Source organism: Mesocricetus auratus, unplaced genomic scaffold (genome assembly GCF_017639785.1).
Source record: "Mesocricetus auratus isolate SY011 unplaced genomic scaffold, BCM_Maur_2.0 Super-Scaffold_100009, whole genome shotgun sequence".
Taxonomy (NCBI): Eukaryota; Metazoa; Chordata; class Mammalia; order Rodentia; family Cricetidae; genus Mesocricetus; species Mesocricetus auratus.
This window is the reverse complement of record NW_024429193.1, coordinates 3,751,166-3,760,966: the sequence shown is the minus strand read 5'-3', so window position 1 is coordinate 3,760,966 and position 9,801 is coordinate 3,751,166.

The following is a 9,801-nucleotide window of genomic DNA, read 5'->3' as shown; positions in this document are numbered from 1 at the left end:
CTCTATTCATCTCTTCCAAACCTGATGTATCTGCAGGGTTTGTTGGCCTTTGGATTTTCCTCCATCCATCCCCCTTTGGTTTGATCTGTGTCAAGGACCATGGTTCTTATTGGAACCATGAAAATATTGTTTGCATGCAGGATGTCATCTAATTTGGAAGGACGGCATTAGCTAAACCACGATGGAGACGGAGCAAACGGCTTGGTGTATTCCCAGAATAGAAAGCCATCTAATGTAAGTAGACTGAGAAAAGTGACTCAGAAGAGGAGTGGAAAATAGGAACCCTTCCCTTCCCATGTCTGCTCCATCCTAGCTTCAGCCAAGGCAAGATTGACGAAGGGGATTAAAAAGCCAGGATAAAGAGTGAATGCAATGTTGAAACTATCCTAGTTTAAAACAATATGTTTTATACAACATAATTGAATTTTAAATTTGGCTTTCACACACACAAGAATCTAGATAAGAGTCTGTAAGTGTTGGGTGCAGGATTAGGAGCTTCCTGACCTGGTTCCAATTCTCCCTTTTGAGCTATGATGACAGGGATGTCCTACACCTATGCACAATGAGTATCTGATGATATAGTGAATACCCTCCCTCACCCATTATATTTGTAACACAGACAAGGCACGATTTCATACATTTTCTAGGAAAACCCCGAGACAAGTGTTTATTATTACTAAATAAGAAAGATTTTGAGTTAAATACAGCTAGACAAGAACACTGGAGAACATGTGAGTGGAAGGACTCACAGGGATTGGTGTCAACTGCTGATTTTGCCTGTGACATCGATGGACACTGAGATAGAGGTTCCATGTCCTGTTTTAGAAGAAGGGTTTATAATTTAGTACAATGCATGCATTGTTATGAGAAATAACTCCAAGATCAGCAAGTGTAATGTAGTATGGATTGAATTCTCATTCTACAACTTTGTTCTACAAGTTATTCAGCCAATTGGAGATCCTACAACTTTCTGCAATGAAATCTCCTCGAGGGGTAGTTTTCCCACCTGTCTTGGGGGCCGTCTGCACACTAGATTGTTTCAGCAGAGCAAAGTGAGTCACCAAGCACATCATTTCCCATTGTGCATCCTGGCATCATTCACTCTCAGGATTTTTTTCCCTTTACCATACTTGAAAGAACTCAGTCACTGGTTCACAACAAGTTTCAAGAAAACCTTGGAAGTCCAGAGTCTAAAGAATAAGGGCCACTCTTCAACCTACACTTAAATAATTTGCAGCAAGGTAGATCTTGTGTGCTAGGCACCAGCCTGCCACAGAATTGACAATAACTGTCTCCTTGATTTATAAATGCAAGAATCCTGGCCAGGCATGGCTTCTGCTGAACTAAGTGATGTTCCTCATTCACATTTAACATTCTCTCTGTTTCCCTCTTCCCCCACCTCTCTCTCTCTCTCTCTCTCTCTCTCTCTCTCTCTCTCTCTCTCTCTCTCTCTCTCTCTCTCTCTCTCTCTCTCTCTCTCTCTCTCTCTCTCTCTCTCTCTGCAAAACCCTGCATCGGAAATCTACCTAAATCTACCTAAATTATATATGGACTGGTATTCCAATTTATCTTATTTTATTGAAAGTCCCAACAGGGAGATCTCCTCCCCACTCTTAACTCAAGGTCGCATTCCACACTGAGAGTCCTGGTGTTTGTGCTCCCAGGGCTGTATACCATGTGGATCTCTGTCCAAGCCCTTTTCTCTGATCGGACACACCTGCCCACAATTTCCCATCTTGACTTTCAGCTGACTGCAGGGTCAGCCTCTAATTTCACTTTTCATTGGCTAGTTTTTGGTGAGTCTCAGTTGTGGGTTCCCTTCCTGAAAGCAAAAGTGAACTTTTGAGTGAGAGGATTCATTATAGCAGAGAAGCATAAAGTCTTACATCTTCCACCTGCTTCTGTCAGTGGAGTAAGAGTCAAGCCTTGTTGCAAAATCTAAGCACAAAAGAATAGAGATGTTATTTGAAAATATCAGTATAGTTTTCAGTGTTTATGGCCCAGTCATCTGTAGACCACTTTAGGCTTCATTGTCAGGATGACGTCTTAAAGATACAAGAAAACAAATGTAGCACATGTAATATGATGGCAAAAATCATTTCAGTAGAGAAGACAGTCTCTAACATACCAGGTTAGCAGAAAATGTTGTCAATAGTTGGCAGGCATGTCCTCTAAATGGACATACAGGTTTTCGTGAGCACTTAGGAACAGCTGTTACCCTCATTCTGAGTCTGTTGCCCTGTAAAGAGATCTAACAGGTTTGTTACTTTACTTGTGTGGAAATGCCATTGCTTACGTACTTAGTTCTCACTGACAGACTCTTGTAGATCATCTCAGATTCTTATTTTATATACACTGCTTCCACTTGGACCATTAACAAACCACTCTGCACATCTACAAATGCACTTGTAGGTGACTGGTACAATACTTGTTTCATGAAGTCTGTGGCTAATTGGGTACTTGATTGCACATTTAAAAGTTGAGGGAAGAATCATGTAAGATAATATGATGAGATAAAACTCCAAATTGCTTATTGAAACCTAGTATTCCTCTATCTAAATCTGTTATTTACACATCTCTTGTCTATTAATTTATATATAATCTGTCCATCAATGAATCAGCCTGTTTCTGTCTCCCAATGGTTGTTTAAACCTGTATCTGTATGGTTTCCATTCCTTCATCATCTCTGTGCCCTGGTCTAAGAAAATGCAGAGTCTCTATTCTGCCCCAGAGCAAACCAAGGCTAGTGAGATTCTCTTTTCAGAGAGGCTGTGCCTGAGAGCTTCCTTGTATGTGACAGAAACCCACGGCAGGCACAGAGGTTCACATTCTCAAATACCAGCATCGGAATCCTTCCAGCCACTGTCCATTCTTCCTGTGACAGAAGGGATTGGCCTCCCCTATCCTTAGTCTTTGGGTCACTACTTCCTTTTCTTGCTTTAAATGTGGAAGGGCATAAATATAATTTCTTAGTATTTCTTTCATAGTAGACACTTTTTTAAAAATTATAAGACCCATTCTTTTCCTTTGTAGTAATTATTCCTATTTTTCATTTTCTAGTTGCATTTATCTTTTTTTTGAGAACTAGAAAAAGCAATTGCATTTTGTGGTGATTTTAGATGGAAATGTTATTTTTAGTCCTTTTGGCATTTAGCTTTAAATTTTCAAAATTAATATGACCTTTTCAGTAAATTTTGTCACTGAGTTTAGTCAGAAACAAAATAATCCAGTCTCTGGTAATACATACAAAAAGGCATGTTCTTCTCACTTAATTCTCATAATTTTCAGATGATTTTTACTTTTTTCATTTTTTCTTTTTCCTTTTAAATTTAAATTTAAATTAGAAACAAGGTTCCGTCACATATCAATCCCAGGTCCTTCTCCCTTTCCTTCTCATCCTTCCAAGCCCTCACACCAATCACCCTCCCCCAAGTCCCCTCATTTCCGCATCCATGGGGTGTCCATAGTCTATCATTTCATCCAGAGGTTCAGTGTAGCTGGATTTATGTTGAGGTCTTTGATCCATTTGGACTTCAGTTCTGTGCATGGTGATAGACATGGATCTATCTGCATTCTTCTACATGCCAGCAGCATTTGTTGAAGAAACTTTCTTTTTTCCATTGTACATTTTTAGCTTCATTGTCAAAGATCAGATGTACATACATGTATGGGTTGATATCATGGTGTTCAATTCGATTCCATTGGTCTACCTGTCTATTTTTGTGTCAATACCAAGCTTTTTTCAGGACTACAATTCTATATTAGTGCTTAAAGTCAGGGATGGTGATGCCTACAGGTGTTTTATTATGTTTAGGTGGGTTCCTGTTCTCCCAGTTCTCTCCAATATATTTATCATATAGGGGTGTTGGATTTTGTCAGAGGCTTTTTCAGCATCTAGTAAGATGATCATGTGATTTGTGTTTCTCACCTTGTTTATATGATGGATTATATTGATGAATTTTCCTATGTGGAACCATCCCTGCATCCCTGGGATGAAACCTACTTGATGGTGGTAAATGAGTTTTCTGATGTGTTCTTGGAGCTGATGTGCCAGTACTTTATTGAGTATTTTTCATCAATGTTCATTAGGGTTATTGGTCTGAATTTCTTTTTCTTAGTTGTGTCTTTGTGTGGCTTGGGTATCAATATTATTGAAGCCAGCAAAAAGAGTTTGGCAAAGACCCTTCTGCTTCTATTGAATGGAATAGAATTGGTATAAACTGTTCTTTGAATTTCTGGTAAAATTCTGCAATGAAGCCAGCTGGCCCTGGGCTTTTTTGTTTGGGAGACTTTTGATGACTGCTTCTATTTCCTTGGGTTTCCTTACGTGCTATAGGTCTATTTAAATTACTTATCTGTTCTTGATTTAATTTTTAATTTTGGCAGGTGATATCTATCCAGGAAGTCTTCTGTTTCCTTTAAATTTTCAAATTTTGTGGAGTACAGGTTTTCAAAGTATAACCTGATGATTCTCTGGATTTTCTCAGTGTCCATGGTTATGTCCCCCTTTTCATTTCTGATTTTGTTAATTTGCATGTTCACATTCTGCTGTTTGGTGAGTTTGATAAAGATTTGTCTATCTTATTGATTTTCTCCAAGAACCAACTCTTTGTTACATTGATTCTTTGTATTATTTTCCTAGTTTCTGCTTTATTGATTTCAGCACTAGATTTAATTATTTCCTGGATTCTACTCCTCCTGGGTGAGTTTGCTTCTTTGTGTCCTAGAGTTTTCATCTGTGCTGTTATTTCTCTAGTGTGACTATTCTCCAGTTTCTTCATGTGGGCACTTAATGCAATGAACTTCCCTTTAGCACTGCTTTCAAAGTGTCCCATAGGTTTGGCTATGTTGTGTCTTCATTGTCATTGAATCCTAGGCATTATTTAATTTCTGTTTTTTTAATTTCTTCTTTGACATAGGAATGGTGATATTGTGCATTATTCAATTTCCATGAGTTTGTAGGGTTTCTGCAATTTGTGTTGTTGTTGAATTCCAATTTTAACACATGGTGGTCTGATAAGATACATAGAGATATTCCAAATTTTTTGTACCTGTTGAGGTTTGCTATATTACCAAGTATGTGGTCGATTCTTGAGATAATTCCATGTGGCATTGAGAAGAAGGTACATTCTTTTTCATTTGGATGGAATGTTCTATAGATGGCTATTAATCCCAATTACGTCATAACTTCTATTATTTCCTTTGCTTCTTTGTTAAGTTCCTGTCTGGTTTTACTGTCTAGTGGTGAGAGTGTTGTGTTGAAATCTCCTACTATAAGTGTGTGGGGTTTTATATGTGATTTGCGTTTTAGTAATGTTTCTTTTACAAACGTGGATGCCTTTTTATTTGGGGCATAGATGTGCAGAATTGAAACTTCATCTTGGTGTATTTCTCCTGTGATGAATATGAAATGACCTCCTTCATCTTTCTTGATTGATTTTATTTTAAAGTCTAATTCATTAGATATTAGGATTGTTACCCCTGCTTGTTTCTTGGGTCCATTTGATTGGAAAATCATTTCCCAACCTTTACCTCTGAGGTAGTGTCTGTCTTTGAGGGTGAGGTATGTTTCTTGTATGCAGCAGAAGGATGGGTTCTGCCTTTGAATCCATTCTGTTAGCCTCTGTCTTTCTATGAGAGAGCTAAGACCATTAATATTGAGGGATATTAATGACCATTGATTGCTCATTTCTCTTTGATTTGGAATGGTTGGTGGTGGTGGAATTATATGTGGAATTCTGCCCCCTTTTTGCCTGTTGGTAAGGTGGTATTATCTGATGCCTATGTTTTTCTGGTTGCAGTTAACTTCCTTGAGTTGGAGGTTTCCTTCCTGAAATTTCTGTAGGGCTGGATTAGTGGATATTTATTGCTCGAATCTAGTTTTTTTCATGGAATATAATGAGTGAAAGCTTTGCTGGGTATAATAGTCTGGGCTGATATCCATGGTCTCTTAGTGTTGGTAGAATATCTATCCAGGACCTTCTGGCTTTCAGAGTTTCCATTGAGAAGTCAGATGTAATTCTGATAGGTTTGCTTTTATATGTTACTTGAACTTTTTCTTTAGATTCTCTTAATATTCTTTCCTTATTCTGTATATTTGGGGTCTTGATTATTATCTGTCAAAGGGATTTTTTGGTCTACTCTATTTGGTTTCTGTAAGCTTCTTGTACCTTCATTGGGATGTCTTTCTGTAGGTTGGGAAAGTTTTCTTCTATGATTTTGTTGAATATACTTTCTGCCCATTTGAGGTGGTTTTCTTCAACTTCTTCTATATCTATTATTCTTAGGTTTGGACTTTTCATGGTGTCCCATATTTCCTGCATATTTTGGTTAAGGATTTGCTGGACTTAAGATTTTCTGTGGTCAATGAATCAACTTCTCTTACTATATCTTCAACATCTGAAATTCTCTCTTACATCTCTTGTATTATGTTGGTTATGCTTGCATCTGTAGTACCTGGCCATTTGCCCAGCTTTTCTATTTCCAGCTTTCCTTAAGATTGTTTTTTTTATTGTCTCTGTTTCAGTTTTCGACCCTTGCACTGATTGAATTGTTTCTTGAATTTTCGTTTTGTCTTTTCATCCACTTGGTGCATTTTTTGGGTAGCTTTTTCTTCCATTTCTTGCATTTTTTGGTTTGTTTTGTCTTCCATTTCTTTTAGGGATTTTCCCTCATCCTCTTTGAGGGCCTCTATCATTTTCATGAAGTTGTTTTTAAGGTCATTCTCTTCTGTTTCATTTGCATTGGAATGTTGGAGTCTTGTTGGTGCAGAGCCTCTAGAATCTGGCTGTCATATTTGTTTTTCTGTTGCTGATTGTGTTTTTGTATTGTCTCCTTCCCATCTCTTCTTCTAGTGCGTGCAGAAAGAGCCTCTTCCTGGCCTGGTGGTAAGGGGCCCAGAGTTCCCTTTCAGTGGTGAAAACAAGTTCAATACTCTGGTAGTTCTCTTCCTGGTCCTAGTCCTGGTCCCGTGGGTGGAGAAGAAGACCGGGAATCTGGGGTGCATAGGCTCCCACTGAAGTGGAGACTCAGTGGCAGTCTCCAGGCACTGGATCACGGGCCCAGACATAGACCCAGAATTGACTGTTCCCGTGGGTGGAGAAGAAGACCAGGAAACTGGGGTGTGGAGGCTCCTGCTGGGAGGTAACCCTCACTGGTGGTCTCCTGCCACTGGTCCCGCGTTTAGATAAGACCAGAAAACTGAGGTGTGTAGGCTCCTGCCTGGAGGAGAGCCTTGTTGGCAGTCCCCAGGCACTGGAAGGCAGGTCTGGATACCGGACCCAGTTTACTTGGTCCCATTGGAAAAGAAGACCAGGAATCTGGGGTTCTTAGGCTCCCTCCAGGAGGGGAGACTAGGTGGCAGTCCCCAGGCACTGAAAGGCAGGCACAGATACATGGCCTGGTTTACCTGGTCCCATTGGTGGAAAAGAAGACTGTTTTTAATTTTTTAAGTCCACATTGTGACTTCATTTCTTTAACCCACTTCTAGAGAGTTGCACTGTTTCCTTATTTTTCCAGGGACATGACTATGAAGGCTGGATAATTCTGCTACATTTGGGAGCTGTGTCTGCTAGCCATGAATAGTAGAAATTTCCAGGACATAACAATGCTTTCAGCCTCTTTCTCGCCTCCTTTCCACTATGATTCTAGTCTGGACCATTCTCTTCCCTGAATCAGAGAAGTCTAAGAATGGGTCTGCATGTCAGTCCCTCTCTCCTTGTTAATCTCCTTGCTGCAAATGTCCTTTAGTTCCACCCTCTTTTGCTATCTTTCTAACACTTAGCTATTGCTGTTCACAATGTGTGTCATGTAAAATCCTGTGTATTTCGAAAAAACTGAGCTCTCCCCTGCTCTAGTGTTTACTGCTACCCTTTTGTTGTAATCACATCTCTCCGTAGCACAGGTCTGCACATGGTATTCTTTCTAGCAATCAGTTTCCAGTATAGACACCTGGATCTGAAGTATTTCCCTTCTTGACTAATGGAAGCTTTGTGAACTATGGTTCTCTGGGATTTATTGGGAATATTTGTTTGGTTTCATTTCCTGCAAAGGTTTCCTTCTGTGGAACATACTTCCTGTCTCCATCCTCCTTCAGTTTGGGGACATTTTTATAAAGTTAGTGTCTGCAGGCCAGCTCCTTCATCTTTCTTCCCAGTCTTTCCAGCAGCTGGCTCCTCTGTCTCAGATTCAGTTAGGAAAAGGGCAGGCTGACCACACACAGTCGGCTCAGGACCTGTGGACTTAAGCACACACCTGGTGTGAGTCTGATGGCTAAAGTTGAATGACATCCACGGCCTTTTCCCTGTGTTATAAGAAACAGCTCAAGGAGGAATACAAGTCCCCGTGTACAGGGTCCTTGTGCACATGGTCCCACGTGCAGGGTCCCCGTGTGCATGATCCCCGTAGGAATGGTCCCCGTGTGCATGGTCCCCTGTGCAAGGTTCCCAGTGCTTTTCCAGTGCATGGTCCTGTGTACACCATCGCCGTGTTCACCGTCCCTGTGTACATGTTCCCTATGAGCATGGTCCCTGTGTGCATAATCCTCATGTGTGCGGTCCCCGTGTGCATGGTCTCTATGTGCATAATCCCCGTGTGCAGGGTCCTGAGTGCACGGTCCCCAGTGCTTACCCAGTGCACGGTCCCGTGTGCACCATCCCCGTGTGCAAGGTCCCAGTGTGCACAGCACCCATGTGCACAGAACCCTGCACTTACTTAGGCTTTCATGCAGCATTTGCTTCGTGACGCTGAATGTCTCAAACTACAGGACCATATATATCCTGTGTGATGCTTTTATTTTGAAGCGGGGGGGAGGAGTTTAATCAGTTCACCAGCCCAAGATAAATAGATATTTATTAGGGAAGAACTTAACACAAATAAGACTAAATAACCCCCGGGCCTTTCTGCTCCAGAAAGATACAGTCTCTCCCTTCCCGTGCTCTCTGGAGCCAAAGAGAGCAGGAGCCAGTACCCTCCTCTACCTCAATGGGTCTTGTCCACACCTGAAACCACGCCCGGGGGTGTGGCCGCCACTCTAAGTTCATTGGCAAGGCGAGATACCACTACAATATGTCACGGTATGGCCTAATCTCTACGCGGAAGAAGAAAAGTGACTGCCAATGGAGAAGCTAAAGATGCTCATAGCTTCCTCCTCTGCAGTGCTCAGGCCTTTTTCTAGTGGGGTATGCGCCTGGTCTATTTTCTTTGGCAAACGCTTTGTGTGGCCACCTCCGTGCCTCCCTTGTGTGAAAAGTTGAGAGTTTACCAAGTGATTTCTGACTCATGATAAGCTCTACCTTTCCCTGTCTTTTTCTCGTCAGCCAGTCCTTGAATATTCTGAAACTCCCCACCGTTTCTTCATAACTTTGTCTAATGAGGTTTGGAAATATATCCGCATCTCAGGTTATTGCTTTTCCCTACTTCGAGTTTCTTAATTTTTTTTCCATTTGCTTTGAGGAGCTCATTTTATGAGTCACTTTTTATTATGATTTATTTTTTTAGCTTTTCAGATTTTCGGCTAAGCAAGTTCTTTCCTTCAAGTTTATATTCATTTGTAGTGTTGTGGTACCGCTTACTCTCTTGCCTTTTGATTATTTTTCTCAAGTGCGTCTTCTGAAAACATGTTCCCAAATCATTTTCTTTTTTTGCTCTTCCCTGCAATCCGAGAGCTTTTGTCTTTAATCAGAAAGGTTAATCTGCTCAGAGCTGCTACAGTTGCCAAACTCTTAGGATTTCTCCTCTCACTGAATTTTAAGTTCTTATGTAGTCTTTTCTTTTTTTTAATACTCCCTACAAGAAATATCA